Source organism: Symphalangus syndactylus, chromosome 23 (genome assembly GCF_028878055.3).
Source record: "Symphalangus syndactylus isolate Jambi chromosome 23, NHGRI_mSymSyn1-v2.1_pri, whole genome shotgun sequence".
NCBI classification, from domain to species: Eukaryota; Metazoa; Chordata; class Mammalia; order Primates; family Hylobatidae; genus Symphalangus; species Symphalangus syndactylus.
In genome coordinates this window covers 44,295,847-44,304,955 of record NC_072445.2, presented here as the reverse complement: position 1 = coordinate 44,304,955, position 9,109 = coordinate 44,295,847, and the positions used below count along the sequence as shown (strand labels likewise).

The 9,109-nt window shown below is 43.8% G+C and overlaps 4 non-coding genes across 4 annotated transcripts; 3 read left to right on the top strand and 1 right to left on the bottom strand.

Annotated features, from left to right (window-relative positions):
• Positions 1 to 351: 351 nt before the first annotated feature.
• TRNAY-GUA (transfer RNA tyrosine (anticodon GUA)) lies at positions 352 to 442 on the top strand. The gene is given in 2 exon segments: positions 352 to 388; positions 407 to 442. It is a non-coding gene; the product is annotated as a tRNA-Tyr (tRNA).
• Positions 443 to 3,331: 2,889 nt separating this feature from the next.
• TRNAA-AGC (transfer RNA alanine (anticodon AGC)) lies at positions 3,332 to 3,404 on the bottom strand. The gene has a single exon. It is a non-coding gene; the product is annotated as a tRNA-Ala (tRNA).
• Positions 3,405 to 7,029: 3,625 nt separating this feature from the next.
• Positions 7,030 to 7,119, top strand: TRNAY-GUA (transfer RNA tyrosine (anticodon GUA)). Its single transcript is given in 2 exon segments — positions 7,030 to 7,066; positions 7,084 to 7,119. It is a non-coding gene; the product is annotated as a tRNA-Tyr (tRNA).
• A 1,435-nt stretch (positions 7,120 to 8,554) lies between these two features.
• On the top strand, positions 8,555 to 8,644 carry TRNAY-GUA (transfer RNA tyrosine (anticodon GUA)). Its single transcript is given in 2 exon segments — positions 8,555 to 8,591; positions 8,609 to 8,644. It is a non-coding gene; the product is annotated as a tRNA-Tyr (tRNA).
• Positions 8,645 to 9,109: the final 465 nt, after the last annotated feature.

The window sequence follows — 9,109 nt, the reverse complement described above, 5'->3', positions numbered from 1 at the left end:
AAAATCTCACTGAAATTGCAGTGTTAAAGTGTTTCAAATTCTATTTTTAGGTAGAGGTTAAAATTGGTTATATAATGCATTCATCACAACAAAAGATGGTCATTGCTAAATTCTTATCAGTTCCTTGTGCCTCCTTAACATTTTATGTTTCTTTTTGTAAGCTAGTGAGGGTGGTGCTCCCGTTTTCGCCCTGTTTCAGAGAAAAGGGCCTCTGAATACCAGTGAATTCCGAAGGGGTACTGGATGCCAAAAGAACATCAACAACGCAGGTAAATAGGACGGCAAACATCCACGATTGCCCAACCTTGCGCAGAAATGGCATCCCCAGCGGGAAGTAGAAGTTGTGTGAATCCTTCGATAGCTCAGTTGGTAGAGCGGAGGACTGTAGTTGGCTGTTTCCCTAGATATCCTTAGGTCGCTGGTTCGAATCCGGCTCGAAGGAGTTCACAGTTTTTTTTTTTAATTTTTGCGTAAGTTTTAAAATTCATTCTCAGAAATGCGTATTTCACTTATATATATCCTCGATTAGAATCTATTTAAAACTATTCTGGATGTTCAGTGAATCTCTTTATTATTCTCCGTAACAATTTTTAACACGCGCCATCAAGAATTCATCCCTATAATTCATATAATACAACCCTCTTAGAAGCCTGGGCACTGAGGAAGTGAATTAGACACTGGTCCTCTGGGCTAGAGATCCACAGAGGCGTCTCCACCCCTCAACCCCGGATCCACAGCCGGGGGAAAGGGGCGGCTGGTGGGAATTACTCGGAGCAACTGGTAATTGGTGGGGCACGAGCGTCCCCTGGTGTTCAGAGTTCTGAATCGTTGAGAGTCAGTTACAAGCTGAACCACTAGCGTCTGAGCCCTACACATCTGAAGCCGGGATGAAATTCAGGGGGTCTATTCCCCCTTCTCCTTTTAATTGTCATGGTGATGGCTTTCGACCCTAGCTGAGAATATGTGGTCTATATTAGAATCACCTGGGGAGATTTTACAACGCATCTATGCTTGGGTTTCTTTGGAGGTAAGATTCAGGTATTGTAGTTTCAAAAGCTCACCAGGTGACTTTCATGTACTGCAAGTTTTGAAAAACACTGGTAGAAGAGAATGATTTTAGGAGAAAATAATACATAAGGGAAAAAATGGACAGGATTTCCTACCCACATAGGGAATTAGCTCACAAAGTAGAGATCTGGCATAACAATGGTACATATTTGCTAATTCTGTGTCAATCTAATTACAATATATTAATCCCATTCTACCCTTTTGTGTCTCAAAAATGTGATCCCAGATACCTATGGAAGAGTTCTTAATCACAAATATCTTTGTCTAGATCAAAGTAAGGAAGCGTTTTCTGAGGATTTTGTGCCTGGTAATTTCTTGTATGTTCCTTCCCATGTTTCCAAACTTTTATTCTTTATGAAAATAATTCTCAAACTTGGATATCAGAACCACCTGGAAAACTAACAAAAAACACAGAAGCCCAGGCTTATTGAATTAGGGTGGTGGTTGGAGAGCCCTGCCCAAAACGCATTGGAAGCCACTCCTATTAAGGGCTGGAGATGGATCTCAACTGATAGCTCCCCACGAACTTGCTTTTTGAAAGCTGGTTGGGGGCAAAAGAAAAATGGCCTTTTGTTTGTTGGTTTTTTGAGACGGAGTCTCGCTCTGTCGCCCAGCCTGGAGTGCAGTGGCTCCATCTCAGCTCACTGCAACCTCCGCCTTCCGGATTCAAGAGATTCTCCCGCCTCAGTCTCCCGAGTAGCTAGGATTACAGGCGTCCGCCACCACGCCGGGCTAATTTTTGTGTTTTTAGTAGAAACGGGGTTTCACCATGTTGGCCAGGCTGGTCTGGAACTCCTGACTTCAGTTGATCCACCAACCTCGGCCTCCCAAAGTGCTGGAATTTCAGGCGCGAGCCACCGCACCCAGCCAGAAAACAAAACAAAACAAAACAAAACAAAACAAATAGGTGTTTTCAAAGGTAATGTTTGGGGCTTGAATGCAACATTTGTTAAATAGTCCTGGACTAAGCTTCTTGCCAAGGCACAATAGATTTCAGTCCAGATAGATTCTCTGTCACAATTCTCCTCCCATGTGCCAGCACCAGTAACAGCAGTAAACCCCCCACCCCCACCCTCCGGCAAGATATAGCAAGATGACTTCAGAAGAGGAAGAGTGAATGTCAAAACAAAACAAAACAAAACAAAAATCCTCAAACATACGTACATACACTTTGGCTCTCCATCATTTTATTTTTATATATTTTATTTATTTTTTTCGAGACAGTTTCGCTCTTGTTGCCCAGGCTGGAGTGCAGTGGCGTGATCTTGGCTCACTGCAACCTCCGCCTTCCTGTGTCAAGCCATTCTCCTGCCTCAACCTCCCGAGTAGCTGGGATTACAGGCATGGGCAACCACGCCCTGCTAATTTTTGTATTTTTAGTAAAGACGGGGTTTCACCATGTTGGCCAGGCTGGTCTTGAACTCCTGACCTCGTGATCAGCCTGCCTCGGCCTCCCAAAGTGCTCGGATTACAGAAGTGAACCACCACGCCTGGCCCATCCACCATCTTATTGAGATAATGGGAGTGCATTTGTTACAGTTGTAACAACTTGAGGTGGTCCTCAATAGGTCGGACATGTAGGAAATGGATTCTAAGAATAAAAATGTAAATTTAAAAATCTTTTAAAATTTGTAATACAGGGCCAGGCGCGATGGCTCACGCCTGTAATCCCAGCACTTTGGGAGGCCGAGTCGGGCGGATCACTAGAGGTTAGGAGTTCGAGACCAGCCTGGCCAACATGGTGAAACCGCGTCTCTACTAAAAATATGCCGATGTGGTGGCGCACAGCTGTAATCCCAGCTACTCCAGAGGCTGAGGCACAAGAATCGCTTGAACCCGGGAGGCGGAGGTTACAGTGAGCCAAGATCGTGCCACTGCACTCCAGACTAGGCGACAGAGTAAGTCTGTCTCAAAAAAAAAAAAAAAAAGGAAAAGAAAAAAATTTGTAATACGTCCTCAGTCTGCTCTGATAAAAATGTAATTCATAAATGATCGAAGTCTATAATAGATTTGCCAATGCACCTGGCAGAGGCCAACACTCAGAACTGAAAATCGTGAGAGAAATTCGAAGAACCCAGCTACTAGGGAACCACCGAGTAGATGGGTTTTCATGGGTGGTGAGAGAATCTTGAGCTTGAAGGAAAGACCACCCTCATTATGATACGGGAGTGTGTTGTTAGCTGCTTATGTTGTCAGCAGGATATTCATAGAAAGATAGGAGTAAAGGCCAAAGGGTAAAGTGGGAGAGGAAACTACATAAAACTGGAGAATGCGGGCATCGATCCCGCTACCTCTCGCATGCTAAGCGAGCGCTCTACCATTTGAGCTAATTCCCCTCGCGCAAAAGCATGTTTTACATCCTTTACCCTCTTTGATATCTGGAAGTAATTCAGGACTCTCGCTATTTCAATTGACTTTCGTCACTAGCCAATAGGAAAAAAATGAAGAACTGTGTAACAATGGTGACTAAAGAGCCTCAGCATGACTTCCGCCCCTCAGCGCCATCTATAACCTGTTTTACCATGTCGGATCCCGTCTGGAGAAGACCACCGAGTGCAGGTGAACCAGGGAGCCGAAGTCCATAGAAACAGCTGTCTTGGGGATCCGGGAAGAGTTTAACAACACTGGAATCACATCTACGGAAACCGGGAACTGGAAGCAAATTGAGGATGCAGCCAGAAGGGAAAATCAAGTTTTTCAAGCAATGACGTTCGGCCTTGGCCTAACCAATAGTTTCCACCACTCTCCGCACCCCTAAAATTTCCATCTATTCATCTGGTTCCAGAAACAGATTATCCAGCGTCTTTGTGGATCTACGAATATCCCTTAAAGTCGGGTGCGGTGGTTCACGCCTGTAATCCCAGCACTTTGGGAGGCCGAGGCGGGTGGATCACTTGAGATTAGGAGTTCGAAACCAGCCTGCCAATATGGTGAAACCCCCGTCTCCACTAAAAATACAAAAAATTAGCCGGGCGTGGTGGCGCACGCCTGTAATCCCAGCTGCTCGGGAGGCTGAAGCAGGAGAATCACTTGAACCCAGGAGGCAGAGGTGGCAATGAGCTGAGTTCGCGCCACTGCACTCCAGCCTGGGCGACAGAGTAAGACTCCCTCTCAAAAAGAAAAAAAAAAATCCGCTTTTGTCTGCCTTTGTCACTGCCGGAGGGAGGACCTGTGGCCACGAGAGGGCGTGCATCCCATTTGATTTCTTTATTCTGGTTTCTGTAGTCCTGATTTCTATCAAGGGGTGTACAAATTATTTTTCTAAGGTAAATATTAGCAAGAGAAGCGAATATACTTATGGCTGCAGACTTAGAGGCAGAGTCTTTGCACAAAGACAAATGCTTTAGTTGCCACTTTTTCTTCTGGGCCTATTGAGTACCAGGTACTGTGCCAGGTGCCAGGTGCTAGGTACTGTTCAGCAGAAGCTAGTTGGGAAAAGGAGGATCCGTTGGGCATTACTAGAGGCCCATCACTCTCAGAAAAGCCATACAAAAGCCTTCACCCAACATCTGCACCTTCAACTGCTTCTTTTCCAGAAATTCCATCATTAGAAACTTCCTCTTTTTATTTTCTAGTCTCAATGAAATTGGGGCAAGATGCTAAAAATTGAAAGTGGAGAAGACAAAATATCTTATTTAAGAAAGTGACTATGCTGTGCAGGGCATAGTAGGTCTTTTAAAGACCTGAAGACAACCTTTAATACTTGCTTTTCTCTTTTGCTTTTTCATTGCAATCAGGGCTGACAAAAAGTGGATAACTCTGTTGGAAGAAGACCTCCCAATTTCCTGCCCCCACCATTTTAGACAAGAGTTAAAAACTCAGATATTAGCCAGGAGCAGTGGCTCACTCCTGTAATCCCAGCACTTTGGGAGGCTGAGGCGGCTGGATCACTAGAGGTCAGGAGTTCGAGACCAGCTTGACCAACATGGCAAAACCCTGTCTCTACTAAAAATACAAAAATCAGCCGTGGGCGGTGGCGGGTGCCTGTAATCTCGGCTACTTGGGAGACTGAGACAGGAGAATCGCTTGAACCTGGGAGGCAGGGGTTGCAGTGAGCAGAGATTGCACCACTGCTCTCCAGCCTGGGCGACACAGCGAGACTCTCTCAATAAACAAACAAAAAACCAACTGAGATGTTCTAAGCATGTGTAGAAACTCACCATTCATCTCGGAACTTGGCTCAAAGTCAGCCTTGCTTTGAGGCTCACACCACCTAGGTGCTTTCTCCTTCTTCAACCCTGGACAGAATTTACCCAGTCAGTTTGGCCTCCCCTCACTCTTTTCTGTTTATTTTCTATGACTCTATTAGGAGTGCAGGTGTGGAAATGAGGTGAAAGAAAATTAGCCCAATCCCATAGTTCAGAACCATGTATTGGCATGACTGTAAACTGGGAGCAATTGGTTTGCCTAGGGCTTTTGAATTGGGAGTTCTGGTTTCTAGCAACATTGGATTAGGTATCAAATTTTACAACTTCTTAGCTTCCACAGAAGTAAATTAAGGTCAAGAAACCCCATCTCAACAAAAAGTACAAAAATTAGCCGGGCTTGGTAGCATGTGCCTGTAGTACTCCCAGCTACTAGGGAAGCTGAGGTGGGAGGATCACCTCAGGAGGGTGAAGTTGTGGAACTGTGATCATGCCTCTGCACTCCAGCCTGGGTGACAGAGTGACAGAGGGAGACCCTTTCTCAAAAAAAAATCTTAAGGTTCACATGGAAGTTTTAACAGTTGTTAGCAGTTGTTAAACTATTGACTCTCAACTCCAAACCCACTGCTATGGACTGAATTGTGTTTCCTTAAAATTCTGTGTTGAATCCCTAATCCTTAAAGTGACTTAGTTGGAGTAAGGAAGTAGTTAAGGTTAAATAAGGTCATAGGGATGCACCTTGATCCCTAAGATTAGTTTCCTTATAAGAGGAGACAGAGTACTCAAACCATGTGAAAACACAGCAATAAGGTGTCCATCTGCAAGCCAGGAAGTGAGCACTTACCAAGAACCAGATCAGTTGGCAACTTAATCTTGGACTTCCCAGCCTCCAGAACCGTGAGAAAATAAATTCCTGTTGTTTTAAGCCACCCAGTCTGTGGTATTTTTGTCATAGCAACCTGCTATAGCTTGAATGTCTGTGTCCTTCCAAAATTCATTATATTGAAATCTAAGACCCAGTATGATGGTATTAAGAGGTGGGGACTTTAGGAAGTCATTTGGCCATCACAGCTCTGCCACTTTTTTTGTGGGGGGGCTTCTCTTTCTTCTGCCATATGAGAACACAATGTTTCTCCCTTTTGCCCTCCATTTCTTCTGCCATGTGAGGGCACAAATATAGGTGCTATCTTGGAAAGAGAAAGCAGGTCTCACCAGACACTGAATCTATGAAACTGAATCTGCTGGTACCTTGATCTTGGACTTCCCAGCCTCCAGAACTGTGAGCAATAAATTTCTACTTTTTTTTTTTTGAGATGGAGTCTTGCTTTATCACCCAGGCTGGAGTGCAGTGGTGCAATCTCGGCTCACTGCAGCCTCTGCCGCCCGGTGTCTCCTGCCTTAGCCTGCCCAGTAGCTGGGACTATAGGCGTGAGCCACCATGCCCAGCTAATTTTTGTATTTTTAGTAGAGATAGGTTTTCACCATGTTGGCCAGGCTGGTTTTGAACTTCTGACCTCAAGTGATCCACCCACCTTGGCCTCCTAAAGTGCTAGGATTACAGGTGCGAGCCACAGCACCTGGCCTCTACTCTTTATAAATTACCCAGTCTCAGGTATTTTGATACGCAGCACAAATGGATTCATTATACAGAATACTTCCAGTGTCTGAAAAAACTGCTTTAAAGCCGATTGTAGTTTAAAAAATGAGTATCAATATAATTAAAACTGAGTCTCCTTAATGCAACAAGACTTGAAAACCCGGAAACTTTCAGGACACGTATTATTTTAGGAATTCTAGAAGGTGAGCAATCATGGGTCCTTCGATAGCTCAGTTGGTAGAGCGGAGGACTGTAGGTTCATTAAGCTAAGGCATCCTTAGGTCGCTGGTTCGAATCCGGCTCGAAGGACGAAAGTTTTGAACTACGGGCAATTCCAGAAATACGAACTTTACGAAAATAAGGATCTAGACAGGAAGATGTATTAGACTGCTGTTTAATCCCTTCTTTAATCCCCTTTGTGATACAGGAAGTAGGACTCTGTTAATCACATTGCAGTTTTACCACTTGACCCTATGGGTAAGCCTTGCCAAAAGGGAGGTTGGAGACTCCAAGGCTGGAGGTGGGAAAGTGAACTTGTTTTCTTTCTGGGGCCTTCCTGTTTCTCTAGGTGTCACCCCAGTAATCCTAACAGAGACAACAATTTTGTAGCAGCCCCGTCTTGAAATTTCACTTCTTATTGGCATCTCTGTAGCTTTTCCGCCTGGTGCCTAAGGCACAGATAGGACACACAATAGTGTCAGGAGAGACTGTCCACAACCTGGGATCCCTCCTCTCTAGCTGCTAGCTCTCTATTAGGTTAGAAACATTGAAAGTTAGCATATAATATTTTCTTAGTTACTCATGCAAGGGACTTAATTACAGAGTTCAATATCAACTGTATGCTATTAACATTTCTGACAAGAGGCACTGGCACTTGCCATTTGAAGAAAAATTTGGGATTTTTCCTTTTAAAGCCTTTTCTCGCGAGATAGTTTTAACATATTCCCCATTTCTGCCTTAGGTATAAGGAAGCTGAGCAGACAACAATTTACACAGAACCTCTGTTTATGTTGGACAATTTGCTTTGAAAAACGAATATTTATATTTCCACGTAAATTTTCAAGAGTTTTTGCTTCATTTTAACTGCTCCACCATGATTATGTAATATACACTCCAATTTACACATACTTGCACAGATGACACTTCCACGTTTCATCACTACAGTTATGAATACACACAATTTATCATTCGACTTTCAGAAAGGAGAACTGCAATGATACCAGAATGCTTTGTTCACAACCCTGGGATCCTCATCAACCCAGTTGTCTGTATTTATCAAGAAATACATTTTATCAAGCAAATACAAAAGCCATAGCATTTTTCAAGCAAATCCAGACACTTTTAAGACAGAAAGGTGGAGTTAATCAGACAAAACAGCAGGACAGAGGGCGTAATCTGGGAGATTGTGTATATCTAGGGGAGGAGGACGGGGGATTCCAGTAAAGTTTTTGGTTTGAGCTATACATAAATATCCTAACGTTTTCAATATAAAACCCAATGCCTTTTACATATTTATAAATCCATGAAGCCAATTACCTAGAACATTACACAGAATACTTCCGGTGTATGAGAATACTGCTTTAAAGCCGATAGTAGTTAAAAAAATAACATTAATATAATTAATTAAAACCAAATCTCCTAAATGGAACAAGACTTGAAAACCCAGAAACTTCCAGGACGCACATTATTTTAGGGATTCTAGAGGACGCAGAACTACGTGTCTAGAGAGTGTAAGACTGTGTGTCCTTCGATAGCTCAGTTGGTAGAGCGGAGGACTGTAGGTTCATTAATACAAGGTATACTTAGGTCGCTGGTTCGAATCCGGCTCGAAGGACGACAGTTTTGACCTATCAGGCTCATAATTCCAGAAAATACGTTCTTTATGAAAATAAGGATCTAGACAAAAAAAATGTATCAGACGGCTCTTTATGCTCAAACACGCGCAAGTAAACCATTTTTGGTTACATGCGTAAAAAATTTTAGGAATAAACTAGAAACGTGGTAGCTTCACCGAAGGGCACCTGCGTAGATGAAAAGCAGCGTTTCCAGGAAGTCTGAGGCTTCACTTTTTCCTTGTGAAATTTGTACCTCGCAACACTCTTCACCTTCACTCCCTCCCTGAGTCTCTTGCTGGCTGGCTCTTGGTTTCTCGATGCCGTTCTTATTTCCCGCTACTGATCATTAAATGCAGTTTTTATTCCCACTTCCCCTCTCCATCCCCGACCCAAGCTGACGTTCGACCAGCAAACCACAGCCAACGCCCGCAACGGAGTTCAGTTAAGAAGGCGCGTGGGAGGTG